Raw genomic sequence first — 25,350 nt, forward strand, 5'->3', positions numbered from 1 at the left:
TATATTGACACCCACAGCAGTTTATAGAAGACAGTGTGAACTGCCTGCAAGGGAGATCGGATGCGGGAATCCACACTGGAATCGCGCTGATTTCCGCATCACGTGAACTGGGGCTACAGCATGGTGCAGAAAATTACCACCTTAATTAGCCACAGAACCTGTGTAGTTAAAGGGGTTTTTAAAGCAGTGCTCCCAATCACTGCCAGCCCCTCTGCTAGGACAACATGTAGTATATGCTGTATGTTTTGTAAAATTCATCTTCTAAATATCTTAATCCTTCTCCCCCATCAGCGGTCACGTGACCGCCCGTCGCTCTCTTTATCAGATATATGTACTAAAGAGGGAGGGGCCGAGATTTCTTAATGACATCTGCCAGGCAGTCATGTAACCTTCCTTTGTAGCGTATACATTGGAGGAAGAGAGCGACGGGCAGTCACATGATCGCTGATCTGGAGAAGGATTGAGGTATTTAGAAGATTCATTTTACAAACCGCATACAGTATATACGACATGTTATCCTAGCAGAGGTGACGACAGTGATTGGAAATAGTAATGTTTGCACTGCTCAGAACAGTGCTAGAAAGGGGCGGCTCAATCACAGTGTACAGGCGGGAGGGGGAGGGAGACCTGAGACAGAGAAGAGAGAGTGGATGATGGAGGCACTTAAACTTGACCATGATACACAGTGGACAGTTTACAGGGGGGAGGGCAGAACCAGGCAGGATCAGTCAGGTATTGCAGGTGATAGAAGGGGACAAATTAGACAGCACAAGCACTGTGCGGTTATCCATGCTTTAAAGAAACGGGATCTTTTTTTTCTTTTCTGGGTAACAAACATCCTAACCACTTCCGGGACCGCCCGCCGCAGTTTTATGTTGGTACTTTGATGTTAAATACCGGTGTTATGGCAGCAGCTTGCTGCCATAACCCCGGTATTTTCTTACAGGGTGGGTGGTCCTCTCACATAAAAGTGGTCCCAGTGGTGAATTCACGCGGGATCACTTAGGGGGGGCAGAAGAGGTGCCCCCCAGTCATTTTTCCTGCTTACCGGAGCCATTGGTAGTGGAGAAAACGATAGAGTCCGACCATGTCCCAGGCAGGAAGTCAGGTGAGGGCAAGATGGCCCCCACTTAACTGTATGGCTATGAGGACCGCAGTGACCTCATACATTGATTTCTCCCAATGGCCCATTTTTTTCATGCTGAAATAAAAAAACTACTTTTTTTTGCTTTTTAGTGTAGATGCGAGATCTGATTTCTTTTTGACCCCAGATCTCACATTAAAGAGGTCCTGTCCAGCTTATTTCTATTACAAAAGATGTTTACATTTTTAAAGCATCGCCTTTGGAGATTTTTAAGTACCAATATTTGTTCCCATTCCACGAGCGTGCGCAATTTTGAAGCATGACATGTTGGGTATCTATTTACTCCGCTGTAACATATCTTTCACATTTATAAAAAAAATGGGCTAACTTCACTGGTTCTTTTTTTTTTATTAAAAAAAGTGTTTTTCCAAAAAAACTGCATTCGTAAGACCGCTGCGCAAATACGGTGTGACAAAGTATTGCAATTATCCCCATTTTTTTCTTTAGGGTCTCCACTAAAAAAAAATATGTTTGGGGGTTCTAAGTAATTTTCTAGCAAAAAATACTGATTTTAACTTGTAAACAAGTGTCAGAAATAGGCCTGGTCCTTATGTGGTTAATACGCGTTCAGGTATAAAGGGATGAGGTGGCAACCCTAAACCAGCTCCCGCTGTGATTGGACACAGCAAGAGCCAATTAGCGGGTCCGGTGGACCTACCGATTGTTACCAAGGCAAACAGAACGGCAGTCTGCCTATGTAAATAAGGCAGATGGCAGTTCTGTGACAAGAGAAGACAGGGATCCTGTGTTTTTGCTAAGCAGGAACACAGATTTCTGTCTTCTTACAGTACAAGCCCATCCCCCACACAGTTGGAAAACACCCCCTAGGGACACATTTACCCTTTGATCACACCCTGATGTTAACCCCATCCCTGCAAGTGCCATTAGTACAGTTGCAGTGCATATGTTTTAGTACTGATCACTGTAGTAGTGTCACTGGTCCCCAAAAAGTGTCAGGGTTTATCTACTAAAGCTAAAGAGTGCAAAATTAGTCCCATTGCTGCATAAAAGCCAATCAGTTTCTAACCTCAGCTTGTTAAATTAAGCTTTGGCAAAAAAAAAAACCTGGAAGCTGATTGGTTCTGTGCAGAATGGTGACAAATTTTGCACTCTCTAGCTTTAGTAAATACACCCCTTCATGTTCGATTACCTGCCGCAATATTGCAGTCGGCTATAAGTCGCTGATCGCCGCCATTACTAGTAAAAAAAATAAAATACAATATAATAAATACAATACCCCATAGTATGTAGAATTTTGCTCAAACCAAATCAATATACGGTTAATGTGGATTTTTTTTTTTCTTTTTAATTTTCATTTAAAAATTGTCGATTTTTTTTGTTTATAGAGCAAAAAATAAATGCAGAGGAGATCAAATACCACCTTAAGAAAGCTCTATTAGCAGGGGGGAGGGGAGAGGTTGGGGGGGCTATGATGTAAAATGGGTCTGTGATGGCTGCAGACCACTAGAAGATTGAGCCAAAGTGCATTAGTCTTCACCTGTAATATCATGCAAACAGATAACATTTAGGGCTGATTTACGGTCAATGCATTTTTAAACAGTTCGCAGTATGAACGCATATGTAAAAAAAATTAATGTATTCCAATTAGCTTAGTTTATAGCAACGCAGTGCTTTCGTGTGCATTTAAAAAAAAAAAAAAAAGTACAGCATACTGCACTTTCTGCAAAAAAAAATGCATTGCAAACATACATAGATGCATACAAAAAGAAATTAACAAATAAAAAATATTCCAAAAAACACACTGCAAATGCGCCAAACACGCACTGCGAATGCATGTAAACGCACAACCAATATGCTTGCAGAAACGCACAGTTAAAGCAGATATTGTGTATATGACCCCTAGGGTACATTCACACAAGTATTAGGGTATTAATAAATTCTACAAGCAACATTTCCTGCAACGCACGTTTCAAATGGGTGAATAACAATTTTGACAATAAATGAAACCTGCACTGGAGCTCAGCAGCAGCCAGAGAGCCAGGCAACTAGCATTTTCAGCAGGAGAGATCCACAGTGGCAGGCCACTGTCTCTCCTTTCCTGAAAATGCATGTTTAGTTTTTCTTATTTCGAACACCAGTCTTAGTCACCATAAAAAGTTCTAGAGAAACTGAGCAGGCTGTAAAATGGTTTATAGTATGGGTGACTTCAGTATGCATCTAAGTTTAGGCACATAGCAAGGTGCAATAACCATAGCAGCCAATCAGCAACTGACCCATGCTGTTTTCCAGCAGTCATGTGATTGTTTGCTATAATGGCATTACACATTGTACTATATATAAATAAAGCCCCAATTGTCACTGAGCTATTATTGTACACCAATGGCATGCATCCCATTGAACACCAAAGGCTAGGGGTTGCATGCATCCCATTGATCACCAGTGGATTGATTTTAGCAGGGGTTCCCTTGCAGTGAAAAGGTCTATGTGGTGCAAGAGCTTGAATACAAACCATTAAGGCAGGCCCCAGCATAACATAGTTAATAGTACATTTTTGGAGATTATACATGAAGATTGGAACATGTACAGGATTTGTTACATTTTAACAAAGTGCAGAAAAAAAAAAGTTTAAACTGTAGTTTTTAAATCAACATTGCAAACATAATCAACCAATACTTACCAAACAAACATGGCGGCAGAAGCCATGTGCTCACATCTGTAGGCCAAAGGGCAGACTGCTTCACAAGTGGGCGTATTTATAGGTAAATCAGCCTTTTTTTCACCCAACTTTATTTGTGACAGTACCAAACTGACAAAGCTCACAAACTCTAAAAACGTTCAAAATAACTCTCTTTTTCTCTTGCAGGAAGGGTTCGCATGCGTCGCTGCTCCTGAACAACTGCGCAGAAATGGAAAATAAATTTAAATCAAGGAAAAAATAAAATAAGGCAAAAAAAAAAAAATGCATTGTGAACAAGGAAGTTAAAGGTCAGCTGACACAGCCACACCCCCTCAACTTTAACTCCTTATCGCCCAGATTAAGTGTTGCCTTTGCTTTGCTCAGGGTCAATTTGGCTGCGGTTGTTGTTTTATGGTTTCAGGAAGCAAAAAAAAAAAAAAAATTGTCACTTTTATTTGTTCAAATTCAGCAACCTAATCAGACAAATAGGGTTATTGAATAATGCAGAGTACATTCAGGGCCCATTTATATCTGGGTGTTGTGAAACACACTTCGCGTTTTTAGTGCATTATTAATGCGTTGCGTTACTTTTTTACCTTCAATGGCACCAAGGAAGACGATTATTTATTCCCACCAACATCAATGATGGAGCTTATTCTGTCCCCAGCCACACTACTGATGAGCTTATTCTGTCCCCACCCACGCCAATGATGGGGCTTATCCTATCCCCACCCACTGCCATCACTCTGCCTGATCCCATCCATCCCTCTGACTGCCATCACTGCCTGATCCCATCTCTCCCACTGCCATCACTCTGTCTGATCCCATCCACCCCCCCCCCACTGCCATCACTCTGCCTGATCCCATCCACCCCCCCCACTGCCATAACTCTGCCTGATCCCATCCATCCCTCCCACTGCCATCACGGCCTGATCCCATCAGTCCCTCCCACTGCCATCACTCTGCCTGATCCCATCCATCCCTCCCACTGCCATCACTCTGCCTGATCCCATCCATCCCTCCCACTGCCATCACTCTGCCTGATCCCATCTCTTACACTGCCATCACTCTGCCTGATCCCATCCATCCCTCCCACTGCCATCACTCTGCCTGATCCCATCCATCCCTCCCACTGCCATTACTCTGCCTTATCCCATCCATCCCTCCCACTGCCATCACTCTGCCTGATCCCATCCATCCCTCCCACTGCCATCACTCTACCTGCCCTGATCCCATCCATCCCCCCCACTGCCATCACTCTGCCTACCCTGATCCCATCCATCCCCCTACTGCCATCACTGCCTGATCCCATCCATCCCTCCCACTGCCATCACTCTGCCTGATCCAATCCATCCCTCCCACTGCCATCACTCTACCTGATCCCATCTCTCCCACTGCCATCACTCTGCATGCCCTGATCCCATCCATCTCCCCCACTGCCATCACTGCCTGATCCCATCTATCCCCCCCACTGCCTGATCCCATCCATCCCTCCCACTGCCATCACTCTACCTGATCCCATCCCTCCCACTGCCAACACTCTGCCTGCCCTGATCCCATCCCTTAACCCCCACTGCCATCACTGCCTGATCCCATCCATCCCTCCCACTGCCATCACTCTACCTGATCCCACCCCTCCCACTGCCATCACTCTGCCTGCCCTGATCCCATCCACCCCCCCCCACTGCCATCACTCTGCCTGGTCCCATCCATCCCTCCCACTGCCATCACTCTGCCTGATCCCATCCATCCATCTGCCTGATCCCATCCATCCCTCTGACTGCCATCACTGCCTGATCCCATCTCTCCCAATGCCATCACTCTGCCTGATCCCATCCACCCCCCCCACTGCCATCACTCTGCCTGATCCCATCCATCCCTCCCACTGCCATCACGGCCTGATCCCATCCATCCCTCCCACTGCCATCACTCTGCCTGATCCCATCCATCCCTCCCACTGCCATCATTGCCTGATCCCATCTCTTACACTGCCATCACTCTGCCTGATCCCATCCATCCCTCCCACTGCCATCACTCTGCCTGATCCCATCCATCCCTCCCACTGCCATTACTCTGCCTTATCCCATCCATCCCTCCCACTGCCATCACTCTGCCTGATCCCATCCATCCCTCCCACTGCCATCACTCTACCTGCCCTGATCCCATCCATCCCCCCCACTGCCATTACTCTGCCTACCCTGATCCCATCCATCCCCCTACTGCCATCACTGCCTGATCCCATCCATCCCTCCCACTGCCATCACTCTGCCCGATCCAATCCATCCCTCCCACTGCCATCACTCTACCTGATCAGATCTCTCCCACTGCCATCACTCTGCCTGCCCTGATCCCATCCATCTCCCCCACTGTCATCACTGCCTGATCCCATCTATCCCCCCCACTGCCTGATCCCATCCATCCCTCCCACTGCCATCACTCTACCTGATCCCATCCCTCCCACTGCCATCACTCTGCCTGCCCTGATCCCATCCATCCCCCCACTGCCATCACTGCCTGATTTTATCCATCCCTCCCACTGCCATCACTCTACCTGATCCCACCCCTCCCACTGCCATCACTCTGCCTGCCCTGATCCCATCCAACCCCCCCCACCCCACTGCCATCACTCTGCCTGGTCCCATCCATCCCTCCCACTGCCATCACTCTGCCTGATCCCATCTATCCCTCCCACTGCCATCACTCTGCCTGATCCCATCTATCCCTCCCACTGCCATCACTCTGCCTGATCCCATCCATCCCTCCCACTGCCATCACTCTGCCTGATCCCATCCATCCCTCCGACTGCCATCACTGCCTGATCCCATCTCTCCCACTGCCATCACTCTGCCTGATCCCATCCATCCCTCCCACTGCCATCACTCTGCCTGATCCCATCCATCCCTCCGACTGCCATCACTGCCTGATCCCATCTCTCCCACTGCCATCACTCTGCCTGATCCCATCCATCCCCCCCCACTGCCATCACTCTGCCTGATCCCATCCACCCCCCCCACTGCCATCACTCTGCCTGATCCCATCCATCCCTCCCACTTACATCACTGCCTGATCCCATCCATCCCTCCCACTGCCATAACTCTAACTGATCCCATCCATCCCTCCCACTGCCATCACTCTGCCTGATCTCATCCATCCCTCCCACTGCCATCACTGCCTGATCCCATCTCTTACAATGCCATCACTCTGCCTGATCCCATCCATCCCTCCCACTGCCATCACTCTGCCTGATCCCATCCATCCCTCCCACTGCCATCACTCTCCCTGATCCCATCCATCCCTCCGACTGCCATCACTGCCTGATCCCATCTCTCCCACTGCCATATCTCTGCCTGATCCCATCCATCCCTCCCACTGCCATCACTCTGCCTGATCCCATCCATCCCTCAAACTGCCATCACTGCCTGATACCATCTCTCCCACTGCCATCACTCTGCCTGATCCCATCCATTCCTCCCCACTGCCATCACTCTGCCTGATCCCATCCACCCCCCACTGCCATCACTCTGCCTGATCCCATCCATCCCTCCCACTGCCATCACTGCCTGATCCCATCCATCCCTCCCACTGCCATCACTCTAACTGATCCCATCCATCCCTCCCACGTCCATCACTCTGCCTGATCCCATCCATCCCTCCCACTGCCATTACTGCCTGATCCCATCTCTTACACTGCCATCACTCTGCCTGACCCCATCCATCCCTCCCACTGCCATCACTCTGCCTGATCCCATCCACCCCTCCCACTGCCATCACTCTGCTTGATCCCATCCATCCCTCCCACTGCCATCACTCTGCCTGATCCCATCCATCCCTCCCACTGCCATCACTCTGCCTGATCCCATCCACCCCTCCCACTGCCATCACTCTGCCTGATCCCATCCATCCCTCCGACTGCCATCACTGCCTGATCCCATCTCTCCCACTGCCATCACTCTGCCTGATCCCATCCATCCCCACCACTGCCTTTACTGCCTGATCCCATCCATCCCTCCACTGCCATCACTGCCTGATCCCATCCATCCCTCCCACTGCCATCACTCTGCCTGCCCTTATCCCATCCACCCCCCCCCACTGCCATCACTGCCTGATCCCATCCATCCCCCCCACTGCCATCACTCTACCTGATCCCATCTCTCCCACTGCCATCACTCTGCCTGCCCTGATCCCATCCTTCTCCCCCACTGCCATCACTGCCTGATCCCATCCACCCCCCCCCACTGCCTGATCCCATCTCTCCCACTGCCATCACTCTGCCTGCCCTGATCCCATTCTCCCCCCCACTGCCATCACTGTGCCTGATCCCATCCATCCATCTGCCTGATTCCATCCATCCCTCCCACTGCCATCACTCTGCCTGATCCCATCCATCCCTCCCACTGCCATCACTCTGCCTGATCCCATCCATCCCTCTGACTGCCATCACTGCCTGATCCCATCTATCCCTCCCACTGCCATCACTCTGCCTGATCCCATCCTTCCCTCCCACTGCCATCACTCTGCCTGATCCGATCCATCCCTCCGACTGCCATCACTGCCTGATCCCATCTCTCCCACTGCCATCACTCTGCCTGATCCCATCCATCCCCCCCGCTGCCATCACTCTGCCTGATCCCATTAACCCCCCCCCACTGCCATCACTCTGCCTGATCCCATCCATCCCTCCCACTGCCATCACTGCCTGATCCCATCCATCCCTCCCACTGCCATAACTCTGCCTGATCTCATCCATCCCTCCCACTGCCATCACTGCCTGATCCCATCTCTTACAATGCCATCACTCTGCATGATCCCATCCATCCCTCCCACTGCCATCACTCTGCCTGATCCCATCCATCCCTCCCACTGCCATCAATCTGCCTGATCCCATCCATCCCTCCGACTGCCATCACTGCCTGATCCCATCTCTCCCACTGCCATCACTCTGCCTGATCCCATCCATCCCTCCCACTGCCATCACTCTGCCTGATCCCATCCATCCTTCCAACTGCCATCACTGCCTGATACCATCTCTCCCACTGCCATCACTCTGCCTGATCCCATCCATTCCCCCACTGCCATCACTCTGCCTGATCCCATCCATCCCTCCCACTGCCATCACTCTGCCTGATCCCATCCATTCCCCCCACTGCCATCACTCTGCCTGATCCCATCCATCCCTCCCACTGCCATCACTCTGCCTGATCCCATCCATCCTTCCAACTGCCATCACTGCCTGATACCATCTCTCCCACTGCCATCACTCTGCCTGATCCCATCCATTCCCCCCACTGCCATCACTCTGCCTGATCCCATCCATCCCTCCCACTGCCATCACTCTGCCTGATCCCATCCATTCCCCCCACTGCCATCACTCTGCCTGATCCCATCCATCCCTCCCACTGCCATCACTCTGCCTGATCCCATCCATCCCTCCGACTGCCATCACTGCCTGATCCCATCCCTCCCACTGCCATCACTCTGCCTGATCCCATCCATCCCCCCCACTGCCATAACTCTGCCTGATCCCATCCACCCCCCCCACTGCCATCACTCTGCCTGAACCCATCCATCCCTCCCACTGCCATCACTGCCTGATCCCATCCATCCCTCCCACTGCCATAACTCTAACTGATCCCATCCATCCCTCCCACTGCCATCACCCTTCCTGATCTCATCCATCCCTCCCACTGCCATCACTGCCTGATCCCATCTCTTACAATGCCATCACTCTGCATGATCCCATCCATCCCTCCCACTGCCATCAGTCTGCCTGATCCCATCCATCCCTCCCACTGCCATCAATCTGCCTGATCCCATCCATCCCTCCGACTGCCATCACTGCCTGATCCCATCTCTTACACTGCCATCACTCTGCCTGATCCCATCCATCCCTCCCACTGCCATCACTCTGCCTGATCCCATCCATCCCTCCCACTGCCATCACTCTGCTTGATCCCATCCATCCCTCCCACTGCCATCACTCTGCCTTATCCCATCCATCCCTCCCACTGCCATCACTCTGCCTGATCCCATCCACCCTCCCACTGCCATCACTCTGCCTGATCCCATCCATCCCTCCGACTGCCATCACTGCCTGATCCCATCTCTCCCACTGCCATCACTCTGCCTGATCCCATCCATCCCCACCACTGCCTTTACTGCCTGATCCCATCCATCCCTCCACTGCCATCACTGCCTGATCCCATCCATCCCTCCCACTGCCATCACTCTGCCTGCCCTTATCCCATCCACCCCCCCCACTGCCATCACTGCCTGATCCCATCCATCCCCCCACTGCCATCACTCTACCTGATCCCATCTCTCCCACTGCCATCACTCTGAATGCCCTGATCCCATCCTTCTCCCCCACTGCCATCACTGCCTGATCCCATCCACCCCCCCACTGCCTGATCCCATCTCTACCACTGCCATCACTCTGCCTGCCCTGATCCCATTCTCCCCCCCCCACTGCCATCACTGTGCCTGATCCCATCCATCCATCTGCCTGATCCCATCCATCCCTCCCACTGCCATCACTCTGCCTGATCCCATCCATCCCTCCCACTGCCATCACTCTGCCTGATCCCATCCATCCCTCCGACTGCCATCACTGCCTAAACCCATCCATCCCTCCCACTGCCATCACTCTGCCTGATCCCATTCATCCCTCCCACTGCCATCACTCTGCCTGATCCCATCCATCCCCCACTGCCATCACTCTGCCTGATCCCATCCATCCCTCCCACTGCCATCACTGCCTGATCCCATCCATCCCTCCCACTGCCATCACTCTACCTGATCCCATCCATCCCTCCCACTGCCATCACTCTGCCTGATCCCATCCATCCCTCCCACTGCCATCACTGCCTGATCCCATCTCTTACACTGCCATCACTCTGCCTGATCCCATCCATCCCTCCAACTGCCATCACTCTGCCTGATCCCATCCATCCCTCCCACAGCCATCACTCTGCCCAATCCCATCCATCCCTCCCACTGCCATCACTCTGCCTGATCCCATCCATCCCTCCCACTGCCATCACTCTGCCTTATCCCATCCATCCCTCCCACTGCCATCACTCTGCCTGATCCCATCCATCCCTCCCACTGCCATCACTCTGCCTGATCCCATCCATTCCTCCCACTGCCATCACTCTGCCTTATCCCATCCATCCCTCCCACTGCCATCACTCTTCCTGATCCCATCCATCCCTCCGACTGACATCACTGCCTGATCCCATCTCTCCCACTGTCATCACTCTGACTGATCCCATCCATCCCTCCCACTGCCATCACTCTGCCTGATCCCATCCATCCCTCCGACTGCCATCACTCCCTTATCCCATCTCTCCCACTGCCATCCCTCTGCCTGATCATCCCTCCCACTGCCATCACTCTGCCTGATCCCATCCATCCCTCCGACTGCCATCACTTTGCCTGATCCCATCCATCCCTCCGACTGCCATCACTCCCTTATCCCATCTCTCCCACTGCCATCCCTCTGCCTGATCCCATCTCTCCCACTGCCATCACTCTGCCTGATCCCATCCATCCCTCCCACTGCCATCACTCTGCCTGATCCCATCCATCCCTCCGACTGCCATCACAGCCTGATCCCATCTCTCCCACTGCCATCACTCTGCCTGATCCCATCCATCCCTCCGACTGCCATTACTGCCTGATCCCATCTCTCCCACTGCCATCACTCTGCTTTATCCCATCCATGCCTCCCACTGCCATCACTCTGCCTGATCCCATCCATCCCTCCCACTGCCATCACTCTGCCTGATCCCATCCATCCCTCCCACTGCCATCACTCTGCCTTATCCCATCCATCCCCCCCACTGTCATCACTCTGCCTGATCCCATCCCTCCCACTGCCATCACTCTGCCTGATCCCATCCATCCCTCCCACTGCCATCACTTTTCCTTATCCCATCCATCCCTCCCACTGCCATCACTCTGCCTGATCCCATACATCCCTCCGACTGACATCACTGCCTGATCCCGTCTCTCCCACTGCCATCACTCTGCCTGATCCCATCCATCCCTCCCACTGCCATCACTCTGCCTGATCCCATCCATCCCTCCGACTGCCATCACTGCCTGATCCCATCTCTCCCACTGCCATCACTCTGCCTGATCCCATCCATCCATCCATCCCACTGCCATCACTGCCTGATCCCATCTCTCCCACTGCCATCACTCTGCCTGATCCCATCCATCTCTCCCACTGCCATCACTCTGCCTGATCCCATCCATCCCTCCCACTGCCATCACTCTGCCTGATCCCATCCATCCCTCCCACTGCCATCACTCTGCCTGATCCCATCCACCCCTCCCACTGCCATCACTCTGCCTGATCATATCCATCCCTCCGACTGCCATCACTGCCTGATCCCATCTCTCCCACTGCCATCACTCTGCCTGATCCCATCCATCCCCACCATTGCCTTTACTGCCTGATCCCATCCATCCCTCCACTGCCATCACTGCCTGATCCCATCCATCCCTCCCACTGCCATCACTCTGCCTGCCCTTATCCCATCCACCCCCCCCCCCACTGCCATCACTGCCTGATCCCATCCATCCCCCCCACTGCCATCACTCTACCTGATCCCATCTCTCCCACTGCCATCACTCTGCCTGCCCTGATCCCATCCTTCTCCCCCACTGCCATCACTGCCTGATCCCATCCACCCCCCCCCCCACTGCCTGATCCCATCTCTCCCACTGCCATCACTCTGCCTGCCCTGATCCCATTCTCCCCCCCCCACTGCCATCACTGTGCCTGATCCCATCCATCCATCTGCCTGATCCCATCCATCCCTCCCACTGCCATCACTCTGCCTGATCCCATCCATCCCTCCCACTGCCATCACTCTGCCTGATCCCATCCATCCCTCCGACTGCCATCACTGCCTGATCCCATCCATCCCTCCCACTGCCATCACTCTGCCTGATCCCATTCATCCCTCCCACTGCCATCACTCTGCCTGATCCCATCCATCCCCCCCACTGACATCACTCTGCCTGATCCCATCCATCCCTTCCACTGCCATCACTGCCTGATCCCATCCATCCCTCCCACTGCCATCACTCTGCCTGATCCCATCCATCCCTCCCACTGCCATCACTCTTCCTGATCCCATCCATCCCTCCGACTGACATCACTGCCTGATCCCATCTCTCCCACTGCCATCACTCTGCCTGATCCCATCCATCCCTCCCACTGCCATCACTCTGCCTGATCCCATCCATCCCTCCGACTGCCATCACTGCCTGATCCCATCTCTCCCACTGCCATCCCTCTGCCTGATCCCATCCATCCATCCCACTGCCATCACTGCCTGATCCCATCTCTCCCACTGCCATCACTCTGCCTGATCCCATCCATCCCTCCCACTGCCATCACTCTGCCTGATCCCATCCATCCCTCTGACTGCCATCACTGCCTGATCCCATCTCTCCCACTGCCATCACTCTGCCTGATCCCATCCATCCCTCCCACTGCCATCACTCTGCCTGATCCCATCCATCCCTCCGACTGCCATCACTGCCTGATCCCATCTCTCCCACTGCCATCACTCTGCCTGATCCCATCCATCCCTCCCACTGCCATCACTCTGCCTGATCCCATCCATCCCTCCGACTGCCATCACTGCCTGATCCCATCTCTCCCACTGCCATCACTCTGCCTGATCCCATCCCTCCCTCCCACTGCCATCACTCTGCCTGATCCCATCCATCCCTCCCACTGCCATCACTCTGCCTGATCCCATCCATCCCTCCCACTGCATCACCCTGCCTTATCCCATCCATCCCCCCCACTGCCATCACTCTGCCTGATCCCATCCATCCCTCCCACTGCCATCACTCTGCCTGATCCCATCCATCCCTCCCACTGCCATCACTTTTCCTTATCCCATCCATCCCTCCCACTGCCATCACTCTGACTGATCCCATACATCCCTTCGACTGACATCACTGCCTGATCCCGTCTCTCCCACTGCCATCACTCTGCCTGATCCCATCCACCCCCCCCCCCCACTGCCATCACTCTGCCTGATCCCATCCTTCCCTCCGACTGCCATCACTGCCTAAACCCATCCATCCCTCCAACTGCCATCACTCTGCCTGATCCCATCCATCCCCCCCACTGCCATCACTCTGCCTGATCCCATCCATCCCTCCCACTGCCATCACTGCCTGATCCCATCCATCCCTCCCACTGCCATCACTCTGCCTGATCCCATCCATCCCTCCCCCTGCCACCACTGCCTGATCCCATCTCTTACACTGCCATCACTCTGCCTGATCCCATCCATCCCTCCCACTGCCATCACTCTGCCTGATCCCATCCATCCCTCCCACTGCCATCACTCTGCCCAATCCCATCCATCCCTCCCACTGCCATCACTCTGCCTTATCCCATCCATCCCTCCCACTGCCATCACTCTGCCTGATCCCATCCATCCCTCCGACTGAAATCACTGCCTGATCCCATCTCTCCCACTGCCATCACTCTGCCTGATCCCATCCATCCCTCCCACTGCCATCACTCTGCCTGATCCCATCCATCCCTCCCACTGCCATCACTCTGCCTTATCCCATCCATCCCTCCCACTGCCATCACTCTGCCTGATCCCATCCATCCCTCCCACTGCCATCACTCTGCCTGATCCCATCCATTCCTCCCACTGCCATCACTTTGCCTTATCCCATCCATCCCTCCCACTGCCATCACTCTTCCTGATCCCATCCATCCTTCCGACTGCCATCACTGCCTGATCCCATCTCTCCCACTGCCATCACTCTGCCTGATCCCATCCCTCCCTCCCACTGCCATCACTCTGCCTGATCCCATCCATCCCTCCCACTGCCATCACTCTGCCTGATCCCATCCATCCCTCCCACTGCATCACTCTGCCTTATCCCATCCATCCCCCCCACTGCCATCACTCTGCCTGATCCCATCCATCCCTCCCACTGCCATCACTCTGCCTGATCCCATCCATCCCTCCCACTGCCATCACTTTTCCTTATCCCATCCATCCCTCCCACTGCCATCACTCTGACTGATCCCATACATCCCTTCGACTGACATCACTGCCTGATCCCGTCTCTCCCACTGCCATCACTCTGCCTGATCCCATCCACCCCCCCCCCCCCCCACTGCCATCACTCTGCCTGATCCCATCCATCCCTCCGACTGCCATCACTGCCTAAACCCATCCATCCCTCCCACTGCCATCACTCTGCCTGATCCCATTCATCCCTCCCACTGCCATCACTCTGCCTGATCCCATCCATCCCCCCACTGCCATCACTCTGCCTGATCCCATCCATCCCTCCCACTGCCATCACTCTGCCTGATCCCATCCATCCCTCCCACTGCCATCACTGCCTGATCCCATCTCTTCCACTGCCATCACTCTGCCTGATCCCATCCATCCCTTCCACTGCCATCACTCTGCCTGATCCCATCCATCCCTCCCACTGCCATCACTCTGCCTATCCCATCCATCCCTCCCACTGCCATCACTCTGCCTTATCCCATCCATCCCTCCCACTGCCATCACTCTTCCTGATCCCATCCATCCCTCCGACTGACATCACTGCCTGATCCCATCTCTCCCACTGTCATCACTCTGACTGATCCCATCCATCCCTCCCACTGCCATCACTCTGCCTGATCCCATCCATCCCTCCGACTGCCATCACTCCCTTATCCCATCTCTCCCACTGCCATCCCTCTGCCTGATCCCATCTCTCCCACTGCCATCACTCTGCCTGATCCCATCCATCCCTCCCACTGCCATCACTCTGCCTGATCCCATCCATCCCTCCAACTGCCATCACAGCCTGATCCCATCTCTCCCACTGCCATCACTCTGCCTGATCCCATCCATCCCTCCGACTGCCATTACTGCCTGATCCCATCTCTCCCACTGCCATCACTCTGCCTGATCCCATCCATGCCTCCCACTGCCATCACTCTGCCTGATCCCATCCATCCCTCCCACTGCCATCACTCTGCCTGATCCCATCCATCCCTCCCACTGCCATCACTCTGCCTTATCCCATCCATCCCCCCCACTGTCATCACTCTGCCTGATCCCATCCATCCCTCCCACTGCCATCACTCTGCCTGATCCCATCCATCCCTCCCACTGCCATCACTTTTCCTTATCCCATCCATCCCTCCCACTGCCATCACTCTGCCTGATCCCATACATCCCTCCGACTGACATCACTGCCTGATCCCGTCTCTCCCACTGCCATCACTCTGCCTGATCCCATCCATCCCTCCCACTGCCATCACTCTGCCTGATCCCATCCATCCCTCCGACTGCCATCACTGCCTGATCCCATCTCTCCCACTGCCATCACTCTGCCTGATCCCATCCATCCATCCATCCCACTGCCATCACTGCCTGATCCCATCTCTCCCACTGCCATCACTCTGCCTGATCCCATCCATCTCTCCCACTGCCATCACTCTGCCTGATCCCATCCATCCCTCCCACTGCCATCACTCTGCCTGATCCCATCCATCCCTCCCACTGCCATCACTCTGCCTGATCCCATCCACCCCTCCCACTGCCATCACTCTGCCTGATCATATCCATCCCTCCGACTGCCATCACTGCCTGATCCCATCTCTCCCACTGCCATCACTCTGCCTGATCCCATCCATCCCCACCATTGCCTTTACTGCCTGATCCCATCCATCCCTCCACTGCCATCACTGCCTGATCCCATCCATCCCTCCCACTGCCATCACTCTGCCTGCCCTTATCCCATCCACCCCCCCCCACTGCCATCACTGCCTGATCCCATCCATCCCCCCCACTGCCATCACTCTACCTGATCCCATCTCTCCCACTGCCATCACTCTGCCTGCCCTGATCCCATCCTTCTCCCCCACTGCCATCACTGCCTGATCCCATCCACCCCCCCCCACTGCCTGATCCCATCTCTCCCACTGCCATCACTCTGCCTGCCCTGATCCCATTCTCCCCCCCCCACTGCCATCACTGTGCCTGATCCCATCCATCCATCTGCCTGATCCCATCCATCCCTCCCACTGCCATCACTCTGCCTGATCCCATCCATCCCTCCCACTGCCATCACTCTGCCTGATCCCATCCATCCCTCCGACTGCCATCACTGCCTGATCCCATCCATCCCTCCCACTGCCATCACTCTGCCTGATCCCATTCATCCCTCCCACTGCCATCACTCTGCCTGATCCCATCCATCCCCCCCACTGACATCACTCTGCCTGATCCCATCCATCCCTTCCACTGCCATCACTGCCTGATCCCATCCATCCCTCCCACTGCCATCACTCTGCCTGATCCCATCCATCCCTCCCACTGCCATCACTCTTCCTGATCCCATCCATCCCTCCGACTGACATCACTGCCTGATCCCATCTCTCCCACTGCCATCACTCTGCCTGATCCCATCCATCCCTCCCACTGCCATCACTCTTCCTGATCCCATCCATCCCTCCGACTGACATCACTGCCTGATCCCATCTCTCCCACTGCCATCACTCTGCCTGATCCCATCCATCCCTCCCACTGCCATCACTCTGCCTGATCCCATCCATCCCTCCGACTGCCATCACTGCCTGATCCCATCTCTCCCACTGCCATCCCTCTGCCTGATCCCATCCATCCATCCCACTGCCATCACTGCCTGATCCCATCTCTCCCACTGCCATCACTCTGCCTGATCCCATCCATCCCTCTGACTGCCATCACTGCCTGATCCCATCTCTCCCACTGCCATCACTCTGCCTGATCCCATCCATCCCTCCCACTGCCATCACTCTGCCTGATCCCATCCATCCCTCCGACTGCCATCACTGCCTGATCCCATCTCTCCCACTGCCATCACTCTGCCTGATCCCATCCATCCCTCCCACTGCCATCACTCTGCCTGATCCCATCCATCCCTCCGACTGCCATCACTGCCTGATCCCATCTCTCCCACTGCCATCACTCTGCCTGATCCCATCCCTCCCTCCCACTGCCATCACTCTGCCTGATCCCATCCATCCCTCCCACTGCCATCACTCTGCCTGATCCCATCCATCCCTCCCACTGCATCACCCTGCCTTATCCCATCCATCCCCCCCACTGCCATCACTCTGCCTGATCCCATCCATCCCTCCCACTGCCATCACTCTGCCTGATCCCATCCATCCCTCCCACTGCCATCACTTTTCCTTATCCCATCCATCCCTCCCACTGCCATCACTCTGACTGATCCCATACATCCCTTCGACTGACATCACTGCCTGATCCCGTCTCTCCCACTGCCATCACTCTGCCTGATCCCATCCACCCCCCCCCCCCACTGCCATCACTCTGCCTGATCCCATCCTTCCCTCCGACTGCCATCACTGCCTAAACCCATCCATCCCTCCAACTGCCATCACTCTGCCTGATCCCATCCATCCCCCCCACTGCCATCACTCTGCCTGATCCCATCCATCCCTCCCACTGCCATCACTGCCTGATCCCATCCATCCCTCCCACTGCCATCACTCTGCCTGATCCCATCCATCCCTCCCCCTGCCACCACTGCCTGATCCCATCTCTTACACTGCCATCACTCTGCCTGATCCCATCCATCCCTCCCACTGCCATCACTCTGCCTGATCCCATCCATCCCTCCCACTGCCATCACTCTGCCCAATCCCATCCATCCCTCCCACTGCCATCACTCTGCCTTATCCCATCCATCCCTCCCACTGCCATCACTCTGCCTGATCCCATCCATCCCTCCGACTGAAATCACTGCCTGATCCCATCTCTCCCACTGCCATCACTCTGCCTGATCCCATCCATCCCTCCCACTGCCATCACTCTGCCTGATCCCATCCATCCCTCCCACTGCCATCACTCTGCCTTATCCCATCCATCCCTCCCACTGCCATCACTCTGCCTGATCCCATCCATCCCTCCCACTGCCATCACTCTGCCTGATCCCATCCATTCCTCCCACTGCCATCACTTTGCCTTATCCCATCCATCCCTCCCACTGCCATCACTCTTCCTGATCCCATCCATCCTTCCGACTGCCATCACTGCCTGATCCCATCTCTCCCACTGCCATCACTCTGCCTGATCCCATCCCTCCCTCCCACTGCCATCACTCTGCCTGATCCCATCCATCCCTCCCACTGCCATCACTCTGCCTGATCCCATCCATCCCTCCCACTGCATCACTCTGCCTTATCCCATCCATCCCCCCCACTGCCATCACTCTGCCTGATCCCATCCATCCCTCCCACTGCCATCACTCTGCCTGATCCCATCCATCCCTCCCACTGCCATCACTTTTCCTTATCCCATCCATCCCTCCCACTGCCATCACTCTGACTGATCCCATACATCCCTTCGACTGACATCACTGCCTGATCCCGTCTCTCCCACTGCCATCACTCTGCCTGATCCCATCCACCCCCCCCCCCACTGCCATCACTCTGCCTGATCCCATCCATCCCTCCGACTGCCATCACTGCCTAAACCCATCCATCCCTCCCACTGCCATCACTCTGCCTGATCCCATTCATCCCTCCCACTGCCATCACTCTGCCTGATCCCATCCATCCCCCCACTGCCATCACTCTGCCTGATCCCATCCATCCCTCCCACTGCCATCACTCTGCCTGATCCCATCCATCCCTCCCACTGCCATCACTGCCTGATCCCATCTCTTCCACTGCCATCACTCTGCCTGATCCCATCCATCCCTTCCACTGCCATCACTCTGCCTGATCCCATCCATCCCTCCCACTGCCATCACTCTGCCTATCCCATCCATCCCTCCCACTGCCATCACTCTGCCTTATCCCATCCATCCCTCCCACTGCCATCACTCTTCCTGATCCCATCCATCCCTCCGACTGACATCACTGCCTGATCCCATCTCTCCCACTGTCATCACTCTGACTGATCCCATCCATCCCTCCCACTGCCATCACTCTGCCTGATCCCATCCATCCCTCCGACTGCCATCACTCCCTTATCCCATCTCTCCCACTGCCATCCCTCTGCCTGATCCCATCTCTCCCACTGCCATCACTCTGCCTGATCCCATCCATCCCTCCCACTGCCATCACTCTGCCTGATCCCATCCATCCCTCCAACTGCCATCACAGCCTGATCCCATCTCTCCCACTGCCATCACTCTGCCTGATCCCATCCATCCCTCCGACTGCCATTACTGCCTGATCCCATCTCTCCCACTGCCATCACTCTGCCTGATCCCATCCATGCCTCCCACTGCCATCACTCTGCCTGATCCCATCCATCCCTCCCACTGCCATCACTCTGCCTGATCCCATCCATCCCTCCCACTGCCATCACTCTGCCTTATCCCATCCATCCCCCCCACTGTCATCACTCTGCCTGATCCCATCCATCCCTCCCACTGCCATCACTCTGCCTGATCCCATCCATCCCTCCCACTGCCATCACTTTTCCTTATCCCATCCATCCCTCCCACTGCCATCACTCTGCCTGATCCCATACATCCCTCCGACTGACATCACTGCCTGATCCCGTCTCTCCCACTGCCATCACTCTGCCTGATCCCATCCATCCCTCCCACTGCCATCACTCTGCCTGATCCCATCCATCCCTCCGACTGCCATCACTGCCTGATCCCATCTCTCCCACTGCCATCACTCTGCCTGATCCCATCCATCCATCCATCCCACTGCCATCACTGCCTGATCCCATCTCTCCCACTGCCATCACTCTGCCTGATCCCATCCATCTCTCCCACTGCCATCACTCTGCCTGATCCCATCCATCCCTCCCACTGCCATCACTCTGCCTGATCCCATCCATCCCTCCCACTGCCATCACTCTGCCTGATCCCATCCACCCCTCCCACTGCCATCACTCTGCCTGATCATATCCATCCCTCCGACTGCCATCACTGCCTGATCCCATCTCTCCCACTGCCATCACTCTGCCTGATCCCATCCATCCCCACCATTGCCTTTACTGCCTGATCCCATCCATCCCTCCACTGCCATCACTGCCTGATCCCATCCATCCCTCCCACTGCCATCACTCTGCCTGCCCTTATCCCATCCACCCCCCCCCACTGCCATCACTGCCTGATCCCATCCATCCCCCCCACTGCCATCACTCTACCTGATCCCATCTCTCCCACTGCCATCACTCTGCCTGCCCTGATCCCATCCTTCTCCCCCACTGCCATCACTGCCTGATCCCATCCACCCCCCCCCCCACTGCCTGATCCCATCTCTCCCACTGCCATCACTCTGCCTGCCCTGATCCCATTCTCCCCCCCCCACTGCCATCACTGTGCCTGATCCCATCCATCCATCTGCCTGATCCCATCCATCCCTCCCACTGCCATCACTCTGCCTGATCCCATCCATCCCTCCCACTGCCATCACTCTGCCTGATCCCATCCATCCCTCCGACTGCCATCACTGCCTGATCCCATCCATCCCTCCCACTGCCATCACTCTGCCTGATCCCATTCATCCCTCCCACTGCCATCACTCTGCCTGATCCCATCCATCCCCCCCACTGACATCACTCTGCCTGATCCCATCCATCCCTTCCACTGCCATCACTGCCTGATCCCATCCATCCCTCCCACTGCCATCACTCTGCCTGATCCCATCCATCCCTCCCACTGCCATCACTCTTCCTGATCCCATCCATCCCTCCGACTGACATCACTGCCTGATCCCATCTCTCCCACTGCCATCACTCTGCCTGATCCCATCCATCCCTCCCACTGCCATCACTCTTCCTGATCCCATCCATCCCTCCGACTGACATCACTGCCTGATCCCATCTCTCCCACTGCCATCACTCTGCCTGATCCCATCCATCCCTCCCACTGCCATCACTCTGCCTGATCCCATCCATCCCTCCGACTGCCATCACTGCCTGATCCCATCTCTCCCACTGCCATCCCTCTGCCTGATCCCATCCATCCATCCCACTGCCATCACTGCCTGATCCCATCTCTCCCACTGCCATCACTCTGCCTGATCCCATCCATCCCTCTGACTGCCATCACTGCCTGATCCCATCTCTCCCACTGCCATCACTCTGCCTGATCCCATCCATCCCTCCCACTGCCATCACTCTGCCTGATCCCATCCATCCCTCCGACTGCCATCACTGCCTGATCCCATCTCTCCCACTGCCATCACTCTGCCTGATCCCATCCATCCCTCCCACTGCCATCACTCTGCCTGATCCCATCCATCCCTCCGACTGCCATCACTGCCTGATCCCATCTCTCCCACTGCCATCACTCTGCCTGATCCCATCCCTCCCTCCCACTGCCATCACTCTGCCTGATCCCATCCATCCCTCCCACTGCCATCACTCTGCCTGATCCCATCCATCCCTCCCACTGCATCACCCTGCCTTATCCCATCCATCCCCCCCACTGCCATCACTCTGCCTGATCCCATCCATCCCTCCCACTGCCATCACTCTGCCTGATCCCATCCATCCCTCCCACTGCCATCACTTTTCCTTATCCCATCCATCCCTCCCACTGCCATCACTCTGACTGATCCCATACATCCCTTCGACTGACATCACTGCCTGATCCCGTCTCTCCCACTGCCATCACTCTGCCTGATCCCATCCACCCCCCCCCCCCACTGCCATCACTCTGCCTGATCCCATCCTTCCCTCCGACTGCCATCACTGCCTAAACCCATCCATCCCTCCAACTGCCATCACTCTGCCTGATCCCATCCATCCCCCCCACTGCCATCACTCTGCCTGATCCCATCCATCCCTCCCACTGCCATCACTGCCTGATCCCATCCATCCCTCCCACTGCCATCACTCTGCCTGATCCCATCCATCCCTCCCCCTGCCACCACTGCCTGATCCCATCTCTTACACTGCCATCACTCTGCCTGATCCCATCCATCCCTCCCACTGCCATCACTCTGCCTGATCCCATCCATCCCTCCCACTGCCATCACTCTGCCCAATCCCATCCATCCCTCCCACTGCCATCACTCTGCCTTATCCCATCCATCCCTCCCACTGCCATCACTCTGCCTGATCCCATCCATCCCTCCGACTGAAATCACTGCCTGATCCCATCTCTCCCACTGCCATCACTCTGCCTGATCCCATCCATCCCTCCCACTGCCATCACTCTGCCTGATCCCATCCATCCCTCCCACTGCCATCACTCTGCCTTATCCCATCCATCCCTCCCACTGCCATCACTCTGCCTGATCCCATCCATCCCTCCCACTGCCATCACTCTGCCTGATCCCATCCATTCCTCCCACTGCCATCACTTTGCCTTATCCCATCCATCCCTCCCACTGCCATCACTCTTCCTGATCCCATCCATCCTTCCGACTGCCATCACTGCCTGATCCCATCTCTCCCACTGCCATCACTCTGCCTGATCCCATCCCTCCCTCCCACTGCCATCACTCTGCCTGATCCCATCCATCCCTCCCACTGCCATCACTCTGCCTGATCCCATCCATCCCTCCCACTGCATCACTCTGCCTTATCCCATCCATCCCCCCCACTGCCATCACTCTGCCTGATCCCATCCATCCCTCCCACTGCCATCACTCTGCCTGATCCCATCCATCCCTCCCACTGCCATCACTTTTCCTTATCCCATCCATCCCTCCCACTGCCATCACTCTGACTGATCCCATACATCCCTTCGACTGACATCACTGCCTGATCCCGTCTCTCCCACTGCCATCACTCTGCCTGATCCCATCCACCCCCCCCCCACTGCCATCACTCTGCCTGATCCCATCCATCCCTCCGACTGCCATCACTGCCTAAACCCATCCATCCCTCCCACTGCCATCACTCTGCCTGATCCCATTCATCCCTCCCACTGCCATCACTCTGCCTGATCCCATCCATCCCCCCACTGCCATCACTCTGCCTGATCCCATCCATCCCTCCCACTGCCATCACTCTGCCTGATCCCATCCATCCCTCCCACTGCCATCACTGCCTGATCCCATCTCTTCCACTGCCATCACTCTGCCTGATCCCATCCATCCCTTCCACTGCCATCACTCTGCCTGATCCCATCCATCCCTCCCACTGCCATCACTCTGCCTATCCCATCCATCCCTCCCACTGCCATCACTCTGCCTTATCCCATCCATCCCTCCCACTGCCATCACTCTGCCTGATCCCATCCATCCCTCCGACTGAAATCACTGCCTGATCCCATCTCTCCCACTGCCATCACTCTGCCTGATCCCAACCATCCCTCCCACTGCCATCACTCTGCCTGATCCCAACCATCCCTCCCACTGCCATCACTCTGCCTTATCCCATCCATCCCTCCCACTGCCATCACTCTGCCTGATCCCATCCATTCCTCCCACTGCCATCACTTTGCCTTATCCCATCCATCCCTCCCACTGCCATCCCTCTGCCTGATCCCATCCATCCATCCCACTGCCATCACTGCCTGATCCCATCTCTCCCACTGCCATCACTCTGCCTGATCCCATCCATCCCTCCCACTGCCATCACTCTGCCTGATCCCATCCATCCCTCCCACTGCCATCACTGCCTGATCCCATCTCTCCCACTGCCATCACTCTGCCTGATCCCATCCATCCATCCATCCCACTGCCATCACTGCCTGATCCCATCTCTCCCACTGCCATCACTCTGCCTGATCCCATCCATCTCTCCCACTGCCATCACTCTGCCTGATCCCATCCATCCCTCCCACTGCCATCACTCTGCCTGATCCCATCCATCCCTCCCACTGCCATCACTCTGCCTGATCCCATCCACCCCTCCCACTGCCATCACTCTGCCTGATCATATCCATCCCTCCGACTGCCATCACTGCCTGATCCCATCTCTCCCACTGCCATCACTCTGCCTGATCCCATCCATCCCCACCATTGCCTTTACTGCCTGATCCCATCCATCCCTCCACTGCCATCACTGCCTGATCCCATCCATCCCTCCCACTGCCATCACTCTGCCTGCCCTTATCCCATCCACCCCCCCCCCCCCCCCCACTGCCATCACTGCCTGATCCCATCCATCCCCCCCACTGCCATCACTCTACCTGATCCCATCTCTCCCACTGCCATCACTCTGCCTGCCCTGATCCCATCCTTCTCCCCCACTGCCATCACTGCCTGATCCCATCCACCCCCCCCCCACTGCCTGATCCCATCTCTCCCACTGCCATCACTCTGCCTGCCCTGATCCCATTCTCCCCCCCCCCCACTGCCATCACTGTGCCTGATCCCATCCATCCATCTGCCTGATCCCATCCATCCCTCCCACTGCCATCACTCTGCCTGATCCCATCCATCCCTCCCACTGCCATCACTCTGCCTGATCCCATCCATCCCTCCGACTGCCATCACTGCCTGATCCCATCCATCCCTCCCACTGCCATCACTCTGCCTGATCCCATTCATCCCTCCCACTGCCATCACTCTGCCTGATCCCATCCATCCCCCCCACTGACATCACTCTGCCTGATCCCATCCATCCCT

The sequence above is a fragment of the Pelophylax lessonae genome (genome assembly GCF_965119305.1).
Source record: "Pelophylax lessonae genome assembly, chromosome: 6".
NCBI lineage: Eukaryota > Metazoa > Chordata > Amphibia > Anura > Ranidae > Pelophylax > Pelophylax lessonae.